General features: G+C 42.2%; 1 long non-coding RNA gene across 1 annotated transcript in view; it reads right to left on the bottom strand.

The window, feature by feature from the left end:
- Positions 1 to 2,599: 2,599 nt before the first annotated feature.
- Positions 2,600 to 22,867, bottom strand: part of LOC142761229 (uncharacterized) — a 64,736-nt gene continuing 44,468 nt past the window's right edge. The window contains exon 3 of the long non-coding RNA XR_012883568.1: positions 2,600 to 2,784. This is a non-coding gene — a long non-coding RNA (uncharacterized LOC142761229). The remainder of the gene's footprint in view (positions 2,785 to 22,867) is intronic.

The raw sequence follows: 22,867 nt of genomic DNA, 5'->3' as shown, positions 1-22,867 counted from the left end.
ACTAATATTTTTATTCTTGTTATTGATCTTAGATGCCAGTGGCAGAGTGCAACGTTTCGGTCTAAACGACCTTCTTCAAGCACTAGAACAATCAGAAAAAGAAGCAATCAAAGAAAATACATATAACAAAATATAGGGGGAGGGGTTTCTCCATATATACATGTCATAGTAGTTCAGTTTACATTTACAATGAACTTGATACGAAATAGTAGCATTTGCGGGAGAAAATAAGAATCATATAGGGGTAGGAGCAGGTGGATACATCAATATACAGGTACATTATAATTTATCATCATATATTTCTTTGTAGAATTAGAATCGGTGGTGGTAATGTTGTTACCGCTATAGCAGTATCTGAGGTTATAGGTTAAGGAGAGAAATTATAATTCGTCAAGTTAGCCACCTTGCTAATAGTAAGCATTCTCTAGTCTGTTCTGTTATACATACATCCAAATGCACAGGAGAGCATATAGTATTGGTAGTGTGTTCCAAATAGGAACAGAAAAAAGTAGAAACAAGCCACAGAATCCATAGGAGAACAGTAAAGTGAAAAAACAGGGGTGTCTGTAACGTACACCACAGACTATTACCTGTACCGTGCTGGGGATGGGAGAACGCGTGCTTTACTTTTTAGAAGTGGCTGGCCGTATGGGTTTGCGCGGTATGAGAGCGTTTTGCGCTCTCATTATGTATTGTGCCCGTGAGCCTGACGTCAATCAGGTGTGGAACGTGATGACGTTTAGGCTCCCGGCAAACTAGGTGGGCGTGTCTTTCGATCGTCAGAGGAAAGGGGAGGGGGACGTGGCCGGCTCAAGTTCATCCGTAGATAACATCGTGGAAGCGTAAAACCGAAGTGGGCCGGTGTGCTTGCCATGACAATGTTCATGTCTGGATAAAGGCATTGTGAAAGTGTTGTCCACTTCTGAATTGTATTAATGTTAAATACAGCAAGAAGGATGGGGTCGGCTGTATAGTGGGGACTTGTCCATTCCTGTACTGTATATAAAGGGATTTTAGTTTAAGGAGTTTGGAAGTATGTGTAATGTACTAAAATTACATGGTAATGGATGGTGTAGTGTGAAATGTCGATTGCTATGATGGTATTATTATCAATGGTTGTATTTTACATGTAAATAGGATTACTGTTAATAAACTAAATAAAATAGAGTTAATGTGTGTTATATGGAGGAGGGTAGCAGGAACAAGGGAGGAATAGTTAGAGGATGTAGATCTGAAGAAAAAAACGAAGATTTCTATAAGAAAAAAATATTCTATTGCTATATCCATATAAAAAAAGGATACTGTTACTGTCTAGTGCATCAACTGTATCTTTAGTTGTAACAAGGCATGAATTCAGCGTGTCTGGGGTAGGAAGCAATCATAGATTAGGTTCAAGGTATAAGCAGGAATATACATTGGCTAAGGTATATTTAAAAATCATAAGTGTAATGACGGGGGGTAGGGAAACGGACAAGTGAGCCCTAGTCTACCCGCCACTCTGTCCCTGCCTACTTGCAACGACCCGCCCTAGGCGACGGGGTACAACTGGGCGGCGGTCCCTGCGCTCAGTAATTGCACGACAAACACGACAAACATACAAGGGAATACAAGCAAGGGAAAGGGGCAGTTGCCCACGGCAACACCGTGAGCAACCAGAGTGGTGAACGAGCCGAGTCAAGCCAGGAGTTTGCGAGGTACCAAACGAAGAGCAGAAGAGTAGTCAGTAAGCCAGGGTCTGTATGGAGCAGGATCAAAATAGAAGGAGCTGTAGCTGGGCCAGGAAACCACACGAAAAGAATCACAAGCACCGAGGGACAGGAAGGGCAGGCTTAAATAGACCGAGGGCGGGAGCTAGCTGAGTCTGGCCAGGTTGCGATAGGCTCTCCCACTCCTAAGCCTGCCAGCCTGAGTGGTGGAAGCTGGAGTCAGTCTCAGGGATGTAGAGTCAGGTGCTGACTGATTAATTATGGGAGTTAACTCCGAAGCTGTGCCTGGCAGATCCTTTACATAAGGCTTCACATGTCGTAATATTGTATAGTTCATCTGGAATATCTCTTGTATTACCACATTAAACATTAAATCATAATGCTTACAGTCCTAGTGTTACCTAGTTTTATAAGAAGCTGCCAAGTTTGTATTCTCTATTGAGTCCTTTTGGTTCCAGTGTTTGCAACTTATGGATCCAAAAGGCCTCTCTTCGTTTAAGGGTTTTGATCCTGTCCCCCTCTCTTCTTGGGGATGGTACGTGTCCAATCACCTGGAACCTGAGTTGTGCAATATTGTGTTGTTTGTTTTTTAATGAAATAAGCTGGGATGGGGAGTAATGTTTTGGTTCTCGCCGTCGACCATGTGCAGTGCTGGATGAGATACATTGATGACGTTCTGTTTATCTGGCAGGGGACAGAAGTACAGCTGATACAATTTATGCAGGATCTTAACAACAATGATTTAAATATAAAACTCACCTATGTGTTTGATAAGCGCAGGGTTGAGTTGTTGGATATTTTAATAGAGGCGGATGAGACAGGTCATCTTCAGACTGATGTCTTCAGGAAGAAGACTTCTGTGAACGCCTTGCTTCATGCAACTTCTGCCCACAGCCAGTCGACGATTGACGCCGTCCCTACTGGTCAATTTATGAGAATGAGACGCATTTGTTCATCAACATTGAGAAACAGTCTAGCGACTTACGTGAAAGATTTCTGGATAGGGGGTACAGCCAGAGAAGTATCAAAAGGGGATATAGACGGGCACACCTGACGAGTCGGAATTCAATCTTGCATCCTGTGGGGTCAAATCCAAAAAAAAGTGATCAAAATAATACTCGATACATTACCACATATAACAACCAATGGCACATGGTGAGATCTATTTTGGACAAACATTGGCCAATCCTGCATTTGGAGCCCGCCTTTGCGGGGAATTTATCTCTAAGACCTCAGATGACAGCTCGGAGGAGCATGAATATTAAGGACATGTTAGTAAAGAGCCATTACGTACTGAAACAGCAAAATCCTTTTTCATCAAGTAGTCCCAGATTGGGCTGTTACCCTTGTGGTGACTGCCTATCATGTGCGAATATGGTTCGGACAACACACTTTGCGTCAATGATAGAAAATAGGGTCTTTGATATACGACATTACATTTCCTGCAGCACAGTGAACGTAATTTATTACGCAACCTGTGGCTGCCAGAAAGTATATGTTGGCCTGACCTCAAGACAACTGAGGATCAGGATAAGAGAACATGTGCGTGACATAACGGCTGCCAAGGATATTGAGGATATTACACTCCTTAAGACCATTCCCAGACACTTCAAGATACACCATGCCTGTGACCCAAAATCCTTTAAGGCATGGGGCATTGATAGAGTGTTCTGTGGTATTAGAGGTGGGGATTCCAAAAAATTGTTGGCTCAGAGGGAATGTAAGTGGATTATCACCCTTGGTACCATGGCCCCTGTTGGACTGAACGAAACACTAAGCTTTGCCTCCTTTCTTTAGAAAATTCGTTGTCTGCCATTTATTTTAAATGGTTTTATTCTGTATATCTATTAATTATGTTTTTGTTCTGTTTAGTTCGCTACCTTATTCCTCCATACCAGAGTTTTTCTGAGTTACTCGTGGTCGTTGGGATGGAACATCATGAGCTGGATTTGTTTGGAGAAAATTCTTTTACTTCCTGATATCCTGGAATATGATGGGATTCCATTGGAATACATTCACATGCTGCTTTTGTTCACTATTGAATCAATATTTAAGAATCTATGCTTAAACTATAGTATGGGTTCTGATATTTACTTTTGTGAAAGTTTACTTATTATTTTTTGTACTTTTTTAATTTTATATTATTATTATTTTTTTTTTTTTTTTATATTTATTTTATATTATTATGTTAATTCACACATTTGTGTATGGATGTCCGGGTGGAATGCACACTTGGATTAATTCTTTCCTTGTCGGCATTCTCCCTGAACATCCAACAATAATATTTTTGTTCACCTCATTATTGCTGTTCTTTTCAGCATCTTATTATTGCTGGATTATTCAGCATCTTATCATAATTTTTTGTCACTTTTTATCATTATATATTTTTTTGATAAATAGATTGTCTATTATGACTCATAATTTGGTATTTCTTTATATTCGACTCATTTTTGTTAGATTACCCTATATCTATATGCGCTGGTTTTTCTTCATACAATCATGAGGAGAATTTTCTCACTATAATAGCCTTTGTATATATGTGGTGGATGACACTTCTGTTTTCCTTTTGAAATCAGTCTATATTCCAAAGGGGAAAACTAATAGATCTTTTAAATACTTCTCTCCATATAATTTTTTAGATTTGTCATCGTTCTCTATTACCTACTTTGGCTCTCATCTGTGCGTGTCGAGTGTGTCGCCCGCGGTCCTTGCTCTTGTGGCTGGCTGTGCCTGTCTGCGCGTGCGCGGTTTCCGGAGCCGCGCATGAGTGGTCGGGTCCCGGCGGCTCGGAGCTGTGATTGTGTGGTGACTCACCTCGGCACGCGCGATGGGAGCTAAAGCTCAGGCTCTCATTGGCCTGATAAACCAGCTGACTTCCCGACCTATCGTATGTAAGAGGTCTAATTTGTACAACTCAGAACACCCCTTGAAAAAGCAATCTACGCGAAACGCGCATTGGGGTTTTTCTCCATACTTGGGAGCTGTCACAACTGAGGAGCCACATGGGTTAGTACTTGCTGGTCTTTTCTACTAAAGACTACTACTTTTTGTCATGCTGTTACCAGGTTACCTGTATACTTAGACAATGTCCTAAATAGGTTATCTCTATTACTGGTTCCTTTTTGAATTAGTTACTATATTGGTACTGAGTGTATTAAAATTACTTACTATTATAAACAAACCACTACCCTTGTATCCCCTATTACTGTTCACAGAGACGTAGTATACTGGGAATTTGCAGATAATATTGTGGATACAAGTGTTCCGTTAGCCTTATTACATTGTTCTAGGGACTTGTTTTAGAGCATTCTTTTGGTAACTTCTTTTGGGAAACCTTCCCGATGAATGTGACATATACAAACTGTATTAATTAAAGTAGCTTTGTGGCTCCACATTGTCTCCTACTTTGGAGATATGCAGTTATTGGGTTTGTAGTCTGTTTTTAACTATGTATTTTTGTATTGTTCAATAAAATTTGTAATTTTCGATATTTTGTGCTTCTTACTTAAATAGTTCCGACTCCTTTTTCTCGTGTATCTAGTATGTTGGACTTATGTTGGCCAATCCAGTCTTTTACGCATTGTGCAGTCTTTCCTACATAGGCCATGCCACACGGGCATTTGATCATATAAATGATATAGTTTGTATTACATGTAAAAAAAATCATGAATTCGTATGCTTTGACCCGTGTGTGGGTATTTTGTCGCCTTTGATGATATGGGAACACTGAAGGCAATATCGGCAAGGGAAAGTTCCTTTCTTGGGGGTACTCAGGAATGTGTGACATTGTACTCTTTTGGGGGAGCCTATATCAGCTTTTACCAATTTGTATATTTATAAGGTTTTTATTTTATTTTTTGTACAGGGTAAGAATGGGGATTAGAATTCCTCGATCTGAGGATATGCTTCGTTTAGTAAGGGCCAATGTTTTTTTATAATATGATGTATTTTATGTGAACAGGGGTGATAGGTATGTACGAATGGAATACGTTTGTTGTTTTCTTTAGAGGTTCTGTGTGAAATGGTCTCCCTTTCCCTGTCCAGTGTGTCAGCCGGGTAGCCCCGTTCCATAAATCTCTGATTGCACTGGGATTTTGGCAATGAATTTTTAGTTGAGAGAGGATGTCAACTGGAGTAGTGGAGTAGGCCATTCTTGTCTTTTTCTTTGCTATGTAAGTCAGTGGTTAATGTACAAGGCTAATTTTTCATCACTTGTGTGTCAAGAAAACTGATGGACAACATATCATGGGTCATAGTGAACTGCAACTCTGTCCAAATGTTATTTAGATAGTTAGTAAAATCTATTAGTTTGTTGTGTGGGCCATGCCAGAGACAAAAAAATGTTGTCAATGTATCTTTTCCACAGTAGTATGTGTATTTTTAAAATCAGTGTGAGGGTAGATGAAGTATTCCTCAAAGTAATCCATGTAGCTATTCAAGTATGGGGGGGCCACATTTGATCCCATCGTTGTACCTTGTTTCTTTACAAAAAATGTGTCCTGAAACAGAGAGTAATTCTCTGTGAAAATTAAACTAAGTAGATCTGTATTCAAATCAATTATTCTAGGATCCTTTCCTAATTTGGTCATGATCTCCTGTACTGCGGTCAAGCCTTTATCATGTTGTATAGAGGTGTACAAACTGCATACGTCTAAGGGGACCAAGATGGTGTCAGATGGGATCTGGTTGAGCGTATGAATGGCTGTAAGAAAGGCACTAGTGTCAAGCAGAAATTACCTGGTATTTTTTTTATCAGAGGGGTAAGCAGTTTTTCCATAAAAATGGAAATAGGGGACAATATGGACTCTGTGGAGGCTACTATGGGATGTCCTGGGGGGTTCTTAAGTCTTTTGTGTATTTTGGGTAGTGCATAGAAAACGGATTTGATCGGATGTCGATTAGTTAGATAGTTAACTGTATCACAATCGATGGTGCCCACCAGTGTATGTTTTTGTAAGATATCACTGATTTTCTTGGCTATCTTATGAATAGGATCATAGTTAATGGGTAGGTAAATGGTGCTGTCCCCCAGTTGTCTATGGATCTCCTCCACATATTGGGATTTGTCCATAATCACCAACTCTCCTCCTTTATCCGCTGGTTTGATGACCAGATCTTTATCATCCACCAGAGAGGAGAGAGCTTGTCTATCTATACTGCTTAAATTGGCTTGACACTTGTAGTAGCCTAAGCCAAAATCGTGACTCCTGACTTGGGGCTTAAGAACAGGAGCCCTCGGCAGAGAGATCCCGATACTCACTGCGACAGAAAGGCAGCACGACTTCAGTGCCTCACGCCACGTGGTGCGGTCTTTTCGGCGCCATCTTCTCCCCTGGTCAGAAGTCCAGAGAGGCTGCAGCAGCGACCGCTTAGTCCGGATGAACTTTTGGACGAGGTAAGACACCCTCCAATTCCTGGTATCTTATCTCTGGGAGAGACCCCTGATTTTTTGGGACACTTACACTCATCTTCAGACCCAGTCACTGAATTGGCGATGACAACTATGCTACAGGCGTTGCATCAATCTCTGCATACAAGTCTGGCAAGCCTTATTCACCCATTGTCTGCTTCAGTATAAGAAGTCAGGGGCGTAGCTAGGGGGGGGGGGGCAAGCAGGGCACGTGCCCCGGGCGCAGTTCAGAGGGGGGCACCAGCGCCACCTCCTCCTGCACTATAATTGTACCTGTGTCGCAAGGACACAGGTACAATTAGAAGCAATGAATGACCGGGCACGTTCCGTGCCCGGCCATTCAGCGCCTCTCCACGAATGAAGCGACTGGTACCTTTTGTACCAGTGACGCTTCCGTCGATGAAAGGCACTGACTGACTGGCAGGGAAAGTCATCCTGCCCAGCCGATCAGCGCCTTTCATAGACGCTGTGTTCAACCCCCTGGAGACCTGCGCAGAAGAGAGCAGGTCTCCATGGCTGCCGGACGGCGTGGGAGCGGGAATAAGGTGAGTTTGAATATTATTATTTTTTTTTTTAAATGTAATAGAAGTGTGGCTGTATCTGCAGGGGGGAGTGGGGACTTTGTCTACGGGGGGTGTCTATATACAGGGGAACTATATCAGCAGGGCTGGGCTATATACAGGGGGAATATATCTACAGGGGTGGGCTATATCTACAGAAGGGGAATATATCTACAGGGGGCTATATCTACAGAGGGGGGCTATATCTACAGGGGGGCTATATCTACAGAGGGGGGGCTATATACAGGGGTCGGCTATATACAGGGGGAATATATCTACAGGGGGCTATATTTAGAAGGGCTGGGCTATATACTGGGCGACTATATCTACAGGGGGGCTATATACTGGAGTGGGCTGTCTATAGAGCACCATATACAGGGGTGGGCTATAGCTACAGGGGGGGCTATATAGTATATAGCCCACCCCTGTAGATATAGCCCACCCCTGTATATGGTGCTCCATAGATAGCCCACCCCAGTATATAGCCCCCCTGTAGATATAGCCCCCTGTAGATATAGTCGCCCTGTATATAGCCCAGCCCTGTAGATATAACCCCCCTGTAGATATATTCCCCCTGTATATAGCCCCCCTCTGTAGATATAGCCCCCCTGTGTATAGCCCACCCCTGTAGATATAGCCCCCCTGTGTATAGCCCACCCCTGTAGATATAGCAGCCCTGTGTATAGCCCAGCCCTGTAGATATGGTCCCCCTGTAGATATGGTCCCCCTGTAGATATGGTCCCCCTGTAGATATAGTCCCCCTGTAGATATAGCCCACCCCTGTATATAGCCCCCCTGTAGATATAGCCCACCACTGTATATAGTATCCCACAAATAGCTCCCCCTATAGTGCTCCACAGAAAGCCCACCCCTGTATATAGCCCCCTTGTACATATAGTCAACCCCTGCATATAGTGCTCCACAGATAGCCCACCCTTGTATATAGTATATACAGGGGTGGGCTATCTGTGGAGCACTATATACAGGGGTGGACTATCTAGTGGAGCACTATATACAGGGGTGGACTATATGTGGAGCACTATATACAGGGGTGGACTATATCTACAGTGGCGCTGCATACATGGTTGGGCTATCTGTAGAGCTCTATATACAGGGGTGGGCTATATCTACAGGGGGCTATATACAGGGGTGGGCTATCTGTAGAGCACTATAGGGGGAGTCATTTGTGGGACACTACATACAGGGGTGGTCTATATGGGGGCACTATCTACAGGGGCTCTATGGCAGGCACTATCTACAGGGGGCACAGTGTGTGTAGGACACGGTGTATGGTGCTATTATAATTAGAGGTGCCGTGTATGGCGCTATTATATTTAGGGGTGTAGTGTGTGGTATAATGATAACTTTATATTTATTTATAGGTGCAGAAATGTTGGAAAAGTGAGAAGCTGAAGACATGTGAGCGGCAAACTGCAGAAATCGGCTGTGACCGGGAGAATTCATCATAGAGGTCTGGACCGGATGGAGAGAAAGAACTAGAATCTGAGACGTCACCGGTGAGTCACTTAATGTAAATGTTTATTCTGCCTCTAATCAGCACTGTAGTTACTGTATGATCTGCAGCAAGATGATGGGTGATTTTTTGTGAAACAGCAACTCCTTATCATTGTTCGGCCCATGCTGGGAGCTGTAGTTTTACGCCGTACACACCTATACGGCAGGGGTTGCACTAAATTGAGCTGTATTTGTGCTGGTGTTGTATCTATGTACTGAGCTTGGTTCTGGTGTTGTGTATAGAACCATATTGCTTGTGAAATGTACAAATATTTTTATGCTCGCGTTACATAAAAAGAAATGATACGTCGATTGGTAGAGAAAACAAACACGGCGAGGGGGAAGGAGATGTTGGGGGGGGGGGCGCCAAACTGAATCTTTGCCCCGGGTGCTGGAGAACTTAGCTACGCCTCTGAAGAACTTGAACATAGAGTCCTCAATTTAGAGAATAAAATGGGAGAAGTCACTTCCTCTCATAATGAGTTGGTTGATGCTCACTATGGACTGTCTGATGATCTAACACAAATTAAAGCTAATTTGGCTGACCTAAAAGACAGGTCGAGGCGTAATAATGTTACATTTCGGGGTATACCTGAAGATATTCTGCCACAGGACCATAACAGTTTTGCGCAAAACTTCCTTAAATGTATGTTACTGGAATGTTCTCAGATCTGATTACAGATCGTATACACCGTATACCTAGACCTAAATATCCTGCTGCAGATATACCAAGAGATGTACTGGCACGTATACATTTCTTCCACATTAAAAAATGACTGATGGAAGTTACTAGAAAGAGAGAATTGATCCCGCCGCAATTTAGAATGATTTCTGTCTTCACTGACCTCTCAGCAGCGACACTACAACTGTGTAGACAACTGACCCCAATCAACTGGCACTCAGGGAAAACCAAATCCTCTACAGATGGGGATTCCCAGTCAAGCTGTTGGTCAAACGCCAGAATGTTATGCATGTTATTAGATCACTGGAGGATGGTACAGATGTTCTGCGCCGTTGGAATATCGTGATTAAACACCCAATTAAACCGTTGGGTAACCCTCCTCAACATCTGATGGAAGAATGGCGAAAGATTTCTCGACACAAATCCACACATCGCTGAAGGTGATACAACTCCGTTTATTGAGGTGACCTGAAATTCTTTGGTGCACAAGGCATCCATCTTGATTCATCTTCACTTTGACTTTTTTCCCCCACATCCACTTGTTATGCAGCTTTTGCTGTTTTCTTGTTTTTTGCTCTGCAGAACTGAGTTATTGTTATGTGATCCGACATGATCTTCTCTCTGGAATTGCACAGCTATTACTTCTTTGCCAACACTTATATTTACATTTCCTAGTGGCTATTCACATTGATTACATATGTAATGTCTATTTTTGCACTTCTTTGTATTTTCCTATGTGTCTCACAGTAACCTTCTTGAGGTATATGGTCTGCATGTACATGTGTTTTGTTGTGTAGGGGAGGTGCTGGTGGCCAGCAGCATGCTTTTACTTTAGGAAATGATTCTTAAACTTGCATCTTTAAATGTTAATGGCCTCAACACTCCTCAAAAACGCAGCTTTATGTAGACGGAGGCCAAAGCCTTAACTTGTGATGTCTTCTGTGCTCAGGAGACACATCTCCTCTCCAAGGATGCCCATCGTATCAAATGTCACACTTTTCCACATGTCTTTCAATCTCACTATAAGACCAAGTCCAGGGTTGTTCTGCTGGCTATTAGGAACTCTGTAGTGTTTCAACAGATACGAGTACATATTGACCCCAATGGCCGATATATTTTGCTGGTATGCTTAATTAGCAACGTCAAATATACTTTGGTAACGTTATATGCACCTAATACACGTCAAATGCATTTCTTCCACAAATTGTTCAGGGTCATTGATAAATATAGAGACGGTAAACTGATATGTGGGGATTACAACATGGTAATGAACACATATTTGGATTCCACCTCTAGTAGTAGACTCGATCAATCCTCCTTGAGGAAGTTGGTTTGAAATATAGAGAGTTATATGATAGTTGGAGGATTCAGCATGGTAAGAAGAGGGATTTTTCCTTTTTTTCAAGTCCGCACAATTGTTATTCTAGAATTGATATGTTTCTCATAGATAAAGATCTCTTACTTCTCATGGAAAATTCTACCATAGAAGTTATTAAGTGGTCTGACCATGCGGCCATAACTCTATCCTTAAAAGAACATAATAATTCTATTCCCGCCTTTATGTGGAGATGTAATCCGTTTCTACTGTCCCACTCTAAATATAAACAGGAAATAATTAGAGATCTGGGAGAATACTTTGAAACTAACGACACAGGAGAGATTCATATCAACTCGCTTTGGAATGCTCATAAGGCGTTCATAAGGAGATCCTTGATACGTATGGGTGATATTGTCAAAAACTAAGTTTAAATACCATCACAAAACTTACGGAACAAATCCACACAATGGAAACGTTAAACAAATCCGCCCCATCCGTTACACAAGCCACTAGTTTACACAATTTGTGCCATGAGTTATGCTTGGCCATGGTCTCTGATTATGAGAAAAATCTGCGCAGAACCAAAACGAGATATTATTCTCAAAATAATAAAGCTGGTAAATTACTAGCTGCCCGACTTAAACACCATCATCAAAAATCTAGAATTCCTTATATCTTGGACCCGAACACTCATGCACAAATTTCACATCCGGTTGATATTGCGAATCAATTTAAGGATTTTTATGAATCTTTATATAACATAAACAGGGGTCCCTTCACGTCCAAACCAACTGTGAATGCCATCCAGTCCTTTTTGGACACCATCCCCTTATCTAAATTAACACCTAGTCAATTTCATAGTCTAAACGCCCCGATTTCAGTGACGGAAGTAACTGACATCCTAAGAACATTACCACCAGATAAGGTGCCGGGTCGAGATGGTCTAACCAACACTTATTACAAAACATTTCATGAAATCCGCTCCCCATACTTATGTAGATTTTTCCAAACTGCCCAATCCCCGGGATCCTTCCCTAAAGATGAAGCATTGATAATTACTTTACCAAAACCCGGAAAGTCCAATGACCAACCCCAAAATTTTAGGCCCACTTCTTGATTAAATATTGATCTGAAAATATATGCCAAATTCATAGCGAATCGATTGGCCCCTTTTTTGCCATATCTAATAGCGGATGACCAGACTGGCTTCATTAAGGGGAGACAGGGGTCGGAAAATACCAGGCGGATGGTGCAACAGACCGTTGCACCATATCGAGAAAAAACACATCCCATCCGTGTTGTTAGCTTTGGACGCGGAGAAGACGTTTGACCGCATTTCTTGGTTGTACGCCTTCACTACCCTTGAACAAATGAGTTTTTCAGGTACTATAATGTCGGCCATTTAGGCTTTGTATTCTGAACCTTCTGCAAAGGTATATACGAATGGGGTGTTTTCTGGAGATTTTGGAATTTCCAATGGTACTAGACAGGGCTGCCCATTGTCAACCCTCATATTCGTGTTGTCTATGGAGCCTTTATCCCAACTTCTTAGATCACATACAGATGTGCAGGGCATTAAAATAGGATAAAAAACGCATAATATATCCTTATATGCTGATGACGTAATATTGTCTCTGTCTAGCCCGGAGACTTCTCTGGAAGCTGCTATGGACTCTATATCTCAGTTTGGTCGTGTCTTCCTGTATAAACTTAATACACAAAAGTCTCAGATCCTTCACTTGCATCTCTCGATCTCATCTTTACATTTTCTCGAGTCTAAATACCCATTTATATGGGATAAGACGAAAATCACCTATTTGGGCCTCACTTTGACGGTTAAACATAAAGCATTATTTGTGACGAACTATATCCCTCTTCTACAGGTGTTTCAGGATGAGATCGATAGAATGCTTAAAGTAGAGGTCTCCTGGTTAGGTAGAATTGCCGCATTTAAAATGCTTCTCCTACCAAAATTATTATATTTGTTTCGACCTATCCCCATAACAATTCCCAAATCTTATTTTTCTCGCATTCAACGCATTTTGATGAACTTTATTTGGCCAAAAAAGAAATCACGTGTTGCATCTCACATACTCATCAAAGATCAAAAATCAGGGGGCCTGGGGGTTCCTAGTATATTTGGGTATTATGTTACTTCTGTGGCAGTGCAGGCACAGTCGTGGTGGAGGGATGATAACTCGAAACATTGGGTTTATATTGAATCATCTTATTTGGGATCAGGAAGTTTGAGATCCCTCTTCTTCTTATCATTTTGGGATATATCACTCCCAGTTGAGATTTCCCCCCTTACCATAGCCACCTTGACATGTTGGTCATACTTACATTTCCATGCGTCACAACGCCTACCAATATCTAGATCTTATCTCCCACTAGATTTTTTTGAGATTTCAATACCTAGCCTGAATCTTCAGTGTTAGAAAACGCGAGGACTGTTTACATGTGACCAGCTCTTTCAGGACAATCAACTGTTGAGCTTGGCACACTTAAAGGAACAGTATCAACGCAAATAATTTTTTTATATGTTAAAGATGTTAGTGCTGTAATAAAAACGTTTATATTCATTTGTGTGTTTGTGTTTTACTGTTTCTTATTTTTACACTTTTTCTTCCCTATGGGGGCTGCCATTTTTTGTTCCATTTCTGTGTGTGCCGATTAACGACACACACAGACATGGAACACGGCAGCCACAGTCCCATAGGGACTGCGAACGGCTCCCGTCCCATTGACTGCCGTGTACGGCGTCTGTGTGGGAACTGCGCATGCGCCGCTCCCACACAGTCCTATTCGAAATTGGCGCCGTCCGGCGCCATTTTCCTGTGGACCGGAAGTCGCGGCCGGACAGTAATATTACTACTTCCGGTCGCGGCTTCCGGACTTGTGCACATGGAACAGCGGCAGCAAACGGAGCGGACGGGCCAGAGGGAGCCGCGGCGGCAGGAGCAGGTAAGAGATTTCAATGTATGTTAGTGTTTGTGTGTGTTTACTACTATATGTAAACCTACTACACTGTGGGTTACCTCAAAAAATGGCGACACGCAGTGTAGCAGGTTAAACCTTTCAAACCCCTCGTTTATCCCGGCACTAGCCAGGATAAAGGAGGGGGGATGCTGAGAGCTCACTAGAGCGAGGGCTTTTAACCCAATGTTGCAATGCTGCAATTTTGGGAACAGCCCCATCTAGTGGCCAAAAATGGGTAGTATTATAAATTAGAAATAATTTATAATATTACATGGCTCGTGCCAAAAAAAAAAAAAAAAATTTGAACAATGTTTAATCACCCACACACTAAATGTTTAATTTTTAAAAAAAAAACATGTTTTTAGGGCAACACCATGCCTTTAATGTCTGCCTTCGCTATTTCTCAGAGGGCGTTGTTTACATATCTTAGGATAAAGCATTTTATGCATAGCCACGTGGATCTTAATTGCCAGGGAAATCTCCAGTTATTGAGTGGTTTTAACACTGGGAAGAAGGGATTAAAGTATCTTTATAACTCCATTTCCTCTCAATCGGAGTTCCAGAAAACTGGCCGGATTTTTCGCTGGGAACAGGATTTGGGGAAAACGTTTTCAGACTATCAATGGACTTCAGCCTTTAAATGGACACATACCTCACTTAGATGTGTCTCACACGTAGAAGCTGCTACCAAGACATATCTTCGTTGGTATTATATGCCAGATCATCTACACACAATGTTTCCAAACGTCTCCTCATTATGCTGGCGTAATTGTGGTAAGTAGGATTCGCTCATACATGTTCTATGGGAATGTACCTTTATTAAGAAATATTGGACTGAGGTAATTACTCTACTGTCTGACATATTTTCTATGGAAGTTTTGTCCAACCCACAGTCGATTCTATTATTTTTGGTAATTGGATAGTGTACCTGTTGTTCATAGGAGATTATTTTATAAGGTCTTAGTTATGGCAAAATTGGTTATAACACGTTATTGGAAACAAGTGGGGATCCCTCCACTTTCCGAATAAATTTTCGGCAATAAACGCATCCTATGTATACGAAAAGGCCATTGCAATTTTTCGATTTCATCTTTTGAGAAATATTGGATAGCTTGGACAAACTGTCACTTTTGCTCAGGGAGGTAATAATTAAATAAAGCCCGGATGGGCTAGATTTAGCTAAATATGTCGGATTATTACTACTGTTGTTTTTGTTTGTTGTTTGTGTAATCTTCTATATGCTTGCACTGTCATCACCTGTACTGTGAAACCTAATTCACTGAATAGAGCATGGTATTGTTCCGAATATAATTAGTGACTTCTTTGCTACCTGTATTTTTCTTTTTCCTCTGAACTGTGCTAATATCTTGTGATGATGCGGATTTAGCTGTCATTTTTTGTTTGTCTGTTTATGTGAAACTTTATTAAAAATTATTTGAAGAAAAAAACAACACAATATTGCACAACTCAGGTTCCAGGTGATTGAACACGTACCAGCCCCAAGAAGAGGGGGGGGGACAGGATCAAAACCCGTAAACGAAGGGAGGCCTTTTGGATCCATATGTTGCAAACACTGGAAGCGAAAGGACTCAATAGAGAATACGAACTTGGCAGCTTCTTATAAAACTAGGCAACACTAGGACTGTAAGCATTATGATTTAATGTGGTAATACAAGAGATATTCCAGATGAACTATACAATATTACGACATGATTTTTAAATATACCTTAGCCAATGTATATTCCTGCTTATACCTTGAACCTAATCTATGATTGCTTCCTCCCCCAGACACGCTGAATTCATGCCTTATTACAATTAAAGATACAGTTGATCCACTAGACAGTAATGGTATCCTTTTTTTTATATGGATATAGCAATAGAATATTTTTTCTCATAGAAATCTTAATTTTTTTCTTCAGATCTACAGCCTCTAACTATTCCTCCCTTGTTCATGCTACCCTCCTCCTTATAACACACATTACCTCTATTTTTTTTTCCGTTTATTAACAGTAATCCTATTTACATGTAAAATACAACCATTGATAATAATACCATCATAGCAATCTACATTTCACACTACACCACCCATTACCATGTAATTTTAGTACATTACACATACTTCCACACTTCTTAAACTAATATCCCTTTATATACAGTACAGGACTTGACAAGTCCCCACTATACAGCCGACCCCATCCTTCTTGCTGTATTTAACGTTAATACACTTCAGAATTACACTTTCACAATGCCTTTATCCAGACATAAACATCGTCATGGCCAGCACACCGGCCCACTTTGGTTTTATGTGTCCACTATGTTATCTACGGATGAACTTGAGCCAGCCACGCACCCGCCCCACCCCCTCCCCTTTCCTCTGATGATCGAGAGACACGCCCACCTAGTTTGCAGGAAGCCTAGACGTCATCACGTTCCACACCTGGCTCACGGGCACAATACATAATGAGAGCGCAAAACACTCTCATACAGCGCAAACCCACTTTACTGTTCTTCTATGGATTCTGTGGCTTGTTTCTACTTTTTTTCTGTTCCTATTTGGAACACACTATCAATACTATATGCTCTCCTGTGCATTTGGATGTATGTATAACAGAACAGACTAGAGCAGGGGTCTCAAACTCGGCCGGGTAAGTGGGCTGCATATAGAAAAAATGGGAAGTTGACGGGCCGCATTACTTTCAAATTTGATACAATACAAAATTATTGTTAATCAATTAGTTATTTGAATTACTATAACACTATATTACTAGAATAATAATAATAATACTACATTACTACAATACTACATTACTATAATAATAGCGCTAGGTTTAAAATTTGAGATATTTCTCCACGTGCTTATTTCAACAATCCAGCTTTCCAGTTTAAGTGTCGCCAAACGCAGTCCGGCGGCTCAGTTAGCACACATGTCAAGATTGGGCAGCCCCTTTTTAGATAGTGCCGCAGTGCCCTCTGTGGATGCTGCCGCAGTGCCCTCTCTGGATGCTGCCGCAGTGCCCTCTGTGGATGCTGCCGAAGTGCCCTCTGTGGATGCTGCCGCAGTGCCCTCTGTGGATAATGCAACACACCCCTAGATAAGGCCACAGTGCCCTCTGTAGATAAGGCCACAGTGCCCTCTGTAGATAAGGCCACAGTGCCCTCTGTAGATAAGGCCACAGTGCCCTCTGTAGATAAGGCCACAGTGCCCTCTGTAGATAAGGCCACTGTGCCCTCTGTAGATAATGCAACACACCCCTAGATAATGCCAGTGTCCTCTTCAGATACGGTCACACACCCACTTGTAGATAACGTCACAGTGCCCTCTGTGGAGGCTGCCACAGTGCCCTCTGTAGAGGCTGCCACAGTGCCCTCTGTAGAAGAGGCTGCCACAGTGCCCTCTGTAGAGGCTGCCAAAGTGCCCTCTGTAGAGGCTGCCAAAGAGCCCTCTGTAGAGGCTGCCAAAGTGCCCTCTGTAGAGGCTGCCCCAGTGCCCTCTGTAGAGGCTGCCCCTGTGCCCTCTGTAGAGGCTGCCCCAGTGCCCTCTGTAGAGGCTGCCCCAGTGATGTCAGGGGCTTGCCCAGAGCTGGAGTCCCAGGCAGAGCGCTAGTAGGCTCTTCCTGGGACTCCAACTGTGCTCCTGACATCACTGGGACTCCTGCTCTGGGGAAGCCCCTGACATCATTGTCGATGTATGGACAGCGATGTCAGAGGCTTCCCCAGAGTCCCGGAGCAGAGCCGATAATAGCGCTCTGCTCGGGACTCCGGCTCTGGGGAAGCCCCAGACATCACAGTTCATATGTGGACAGCGATGTCAGGGAATTCCACAGAGTCCCGGAGCAGAGCCGACACCAGCGCTCTGCTCGGGACTCCGGCTCTGGGGAAGCCCCACACATCGCTGTTCATATGTGGACAGCGATGTCAGGGAATTCCACAGAGTCCAGGAGCAGAGCAGACACCAGCGCTCTGCTCCGCTCTGGGCAAGACCCTGACACACTGTCCATATATGGGGAGCGATGTCAGGGAATTCCACAGAGTCCCGGAGCAGAGCCGACACCAGCGCTCTGCTCGGGACTCCGGCTCTGGGGAAGCCCCAGACATCGCTGTTCATATGTGGACAGTGATGTCAGGGAATTCCACAAAGTCCAGGAGCAGAGCCGACACCAGTGCTCTGCTCCGCTCTGGGCAAGACCCTGACACACTGTCCATATATGGGCAGCGATGTCAGGGAATTCCACAGTGTCCCGGAGCAGAGCCTGTACTAGCGCTCTGCCCGAGACTCCGGCTCTGGGGAAGCCCCAGACATCACTGTTCATATGTGGACAGCGATGTCAGGAAATTCCAGAGTCTTGGAGCAGAGCCGATACTAGCGGCTCTGTGTCCCGCGGGCCGCAGATGACAGCCCCAGGGGCCGCATGCGGCCCGCGGGCCGTGTGCTTGAGACCCCTGGACTAGAGAATGCTTCTCTATTTTGTTGGGGTTACATCAAACAATACTATTAGCAAGGTGGCTAACTTGACGAAGTATCATTTTCTTTCATTTTCTCTCCTTAACCTATATCCTCAGATGCTGCTATAGCAGTAACAACATTACCACCACCGATTCTAATTCTACAAATAAATATATGATGATAAATTATAATGTACCTGTATATTGATTTATCCACCTGCTCCTACCCCTATATGATTCTTATTTTCTCCCGCAAACGCTACTATTTCGTATCAAGTTCATTGTAAATGTAAACTGAATTACTATGACATGTGTCTATGGAGAAACCCCTCCCCCTATGTTTTGTTATATGTATTTTCTTTGATTGCTTCTTTTTCTGATTGTTCTAGTGCCCGAAGAAGGTCATTTACACCGAAACGTTACACTCTGCCATTGGTATCTAAGATTAATAACAAGAATAAAAACGATTCGTTTTACTTCATTTGGTGTGCCGGAGACTTTTTTCTTATACAGAACACAGATGACATCCGTGTGCTGACCGTGTTTCATGCATCAGTTACATAGAAAAGCAGAGAAATAAAATTAAAAAAAAAAGAAGTGATTGCACAGACGTTAAAATATGTATGCCACACGCACAGCACACTGCTGCCAATATGCAATGCACACGGACATCAAATGTAGAAAAAAATGCTGCGTTTATTACTGTCTCCAAGAAGTTATGGAGTACAGCCCCTCCCCAGCAATTAGAAAGTGACAGGGGAGATTGTTATCTGTTTGTATTACTATCCAGCCTTAACTCATCCTGCCTCTTATGATAACGAGATGACTCTGCTTATTCTCTCCCAATCTATGCAGCAAAGCCTATTGTGACTGTTCTAGTGGCCAGTTTAAAAACTGTAATATTTCAAGTTTTTTTTATGTGAATAGTTACATGTTTATAATAAAAACATGATTAAAATAATATGTAATTATCAGACAAAAAAATTTGGTGTATGCAAACCTTCTCTTTTATCAAAGTTGGTTAAGCATAAGTGAGTAAAAATAATAAAATATTATGAATTTATCTGTTAATATTTCTTCTAAATCACTTGTGAAAGGTGTGAGTAACAGAAGAACGATAGGGTTTAGTTATGCTTTAATTATGCACTTACTGTTACAGGTCAGGACTGTAAACCATATTAAATATTACTGCTCAGCGATGCTAGTAAAATGGGTCAAGTCACTACCTGGAATTTTCATGAGAAAGATAATTACTATTCCACTTAATTGTTTGAGCTTGGACTTTATGAATGACAAAAAATTTACAATGACTGCTCATGCAAAGCAAAGGTATGCTAACCATATTAAAAAAATTAATGCATTTTGGGTTTGGAATGAACTCTTAAATAACTAGTAACATTCAGAGCGTTACCCCAACAATGTATAACTGTATTGCAATGGAATTTGTGTTTGTCTATATTAAAGAAAGTAAGATCTTTATTTATGCAATATTGGAGGGCATTCAAAAAGTTGTACATGGTGATCACAGTAAATTTATTTGAAGATTGTGATTTATAAAAGCAAACAATTTAACAACTTTTTATTAATCTCAAATTATCTCAGAAACATTCTGTATTTTTGTGTAGAAGGGATCAGTCAAGAGATGTATTTTATAATCTGTTACAAAAAGGTCAACCTGAACAAATGTGTAATGTATCAATACATATTATATTGAATATAGTAGCACAATACTGCTATGTGGTAAATGGATTTAGAGGAACCTTACAACGGGATAAATCATATCTGTATTTGTAGAGAATGCATGGTCATCCATCAAGTAAGTACAATGTATTGAGAAGTGACAAGTAAGTTACAAATTAATAGCTGCCTGACATAAAGTAAGATGAATAATTCTTTGAGCAAGACAAAGATGTCCTAGGTACCAAATTTGTGTTCTATTGAGTTCCTAAGAATGAGATTGTGGGACTGTCTGCTTTGAGAAAAAGATTGTCAAATCAAGTAATTGAATTTCCACAAGGACATGAAATTAACATGTACTTGGTCGCCTTGGATCAAGTGTAACCTACAGTGTAACTTAAAGCGAACTGCTACAAACAGACACACACTTAGAACTGCTACACACAGACACACACTCAGCCCTGCTACACACAGACACACAATCAGCACTCCTACACACAGACACACAATCAGCTCTGCTATATATAGACACATACTCAGCTCTGCTACATACAGACACACACACTCAGCTCTGCTACATACAAACACACACTCAGCACTGCTACATACAGACACATACACAGTTCCCAAAATTGCAGCATGGTCAATGTGGTAAAGCAACCTCACTCGCTCTAGTGTCCTCACACAATCCCCCCTCCCTTATTCTGGCTAGTGCCAGCAGAAGGAGGGGTTAGAATCTTCAAACCTCCTACACTGTGTACCGCCATTTTCTGAGTGACTGCACAGTGTAGGAGGATTAGATACAGTGCTCAGATACACAAACATAATACACACATCACATACACGAACATAAATTACCTGCTCTTGCCGCTGCTGCCGCCTCCGCTCCTCTTCCTTGCGCCTTCGCTTCGTTGAACATATGGCCGGAAGCCGCTGCCAGAAGTCGCCATCTTACTGTCCGGCAGCGGCTTCCGTTCCACATGAAAATTGCGCCGGATTTCTCTCTACGAACGTGTTATTTTTAATGCAGAGTAGAAAGGGATAAAAAGCAGAGTGGGCACAAAGCGCTGTGAACAGCAATGTGTTTGACTATAGCAATGGCTATTTCATGGTGTGCATGAACTGTGTACATAACACCAAAACAGGTTTGTCCTTTCAAGCATTTTTAACATGCAAAAACATTTATGCCATCTGTTCATTTCTTACTCTTTCTTTTCTTCTTGAACTTTAAAACAAATTATTTAAAAATACATACTCTACATTTAATTTTACAAGTCTTTTTGAGATTGAAGTTGTGATGGTGATTAATTTGTGTGAGAAGATGTCACTTGACGCCAAATTGCCCAGAGACATACATTCTGTCACGATGCGAGGTGTGGACCCACTGGGCCGTACCGCATAGCGGGATGGCAGCTGGCCAAACAGGTATAGTACAGAGTCTATAGTCCAGAGAGGGTACCTGTGGCAACTTGGACAGTAGCAAGGCAGGCTTGGCTGGGACCAGGCGGCAGATAGACGTCAGGCATTGCGTAGCAGAACAGGTGTGGAATGCAGTACAACACGACAACAGCTCAGCACGGCACTAGATCTGGATAGCACGGGAAGCAGGATACAGGATACAGGAACAGGGAACACTAGGAAACTGGAAGACACTAGGGGACCATAAGCAAGACAATCTTTGGGTAGCGAACAACGGTTAGGCAAAGAACAAGAGGGCAGTGCCCTTTTTATAGCCCAGTAGCCTTCTGGGCTAGATTGCAGACTTCCTGCAATTTGCGCACACTGGCCCTTTAAGACCATGCTCGCGCGGGCACGCGCGCCCTCCAGGAGATAGTCTCGAAACCAGGAAGTGAGTGCCTGCACCTCACAGGAGGACGACGCTGAAAGAAACTCAGATGTGCATGGCCACAGCCGTCGAGGGGTAAGTCAGAACGACGGGCCGTGGCCATAGACGTTAAACATTTGAATTATTGTTGGCAAATCTCTTTCCAAAATCAAATATTAGGAAAATTGAATCAACAACATTACTGTGTTAAAATAAATGAAGTACAGTGTGGGCAATTTATATGGATACACCTAAATAAAATGGGAATAGTTGGTGATATTAACTTCCTGTTTGTGGCACATTAGTATATAGGAGGGGGGAAACGTTTCAAGCTGGGTGTTGACCAAGGCGGCCATTTTGAAGTCAGCCATTTTGTATCCAACTTTAGTTTTTTCAATGGGAAGAGGGTCATGTGACACATCAAACTTATCGAGAATTTCACAAGAAAAACAATGGTGTGCTTGGTTTTAACGTTACTTTATTCTTTCATGAGTTATTTACAAGTTTCTGACCACTTATAAAATGTGTTCAAAGTGCTGCCCATTGTGTTGTATTGTCAATGCAACCCTCTTCTCCCACTCTTCACACACTGATAGCAACACCGCAGAAGAAATGCTAGCACAAGCTTCCAGTATCCGTAGTTTCAGTTGCTGCACATCTCGTATCTTGCATTTTGTTCAGTGATGAGGCAAACTTTTATGTGAATGTTGAAGTTAACAAACAAAACCACCGCTATTGGTCTGACACTAACC

Source organism: Rhinoderma darwinii, chromosome 4 (genome assembly GCF_050947455.1).
Source record: "Rhinoderma darwinii isolate aRhiDar2 chromosome 4, aRhiDar2.hap1, whole genome shotgun sequence".
Lineage (NCBI taxonomy): Eukaryota > Metazoa > Chordata > Amphibia > Anura > Rhinodermatidae > Rhinoderma > Rhinoderma darwinii.
Note: the sequence above shows the minus strand (reverse complement) of the source record. Positions and strands in the feature narration are given on the sequence as shown.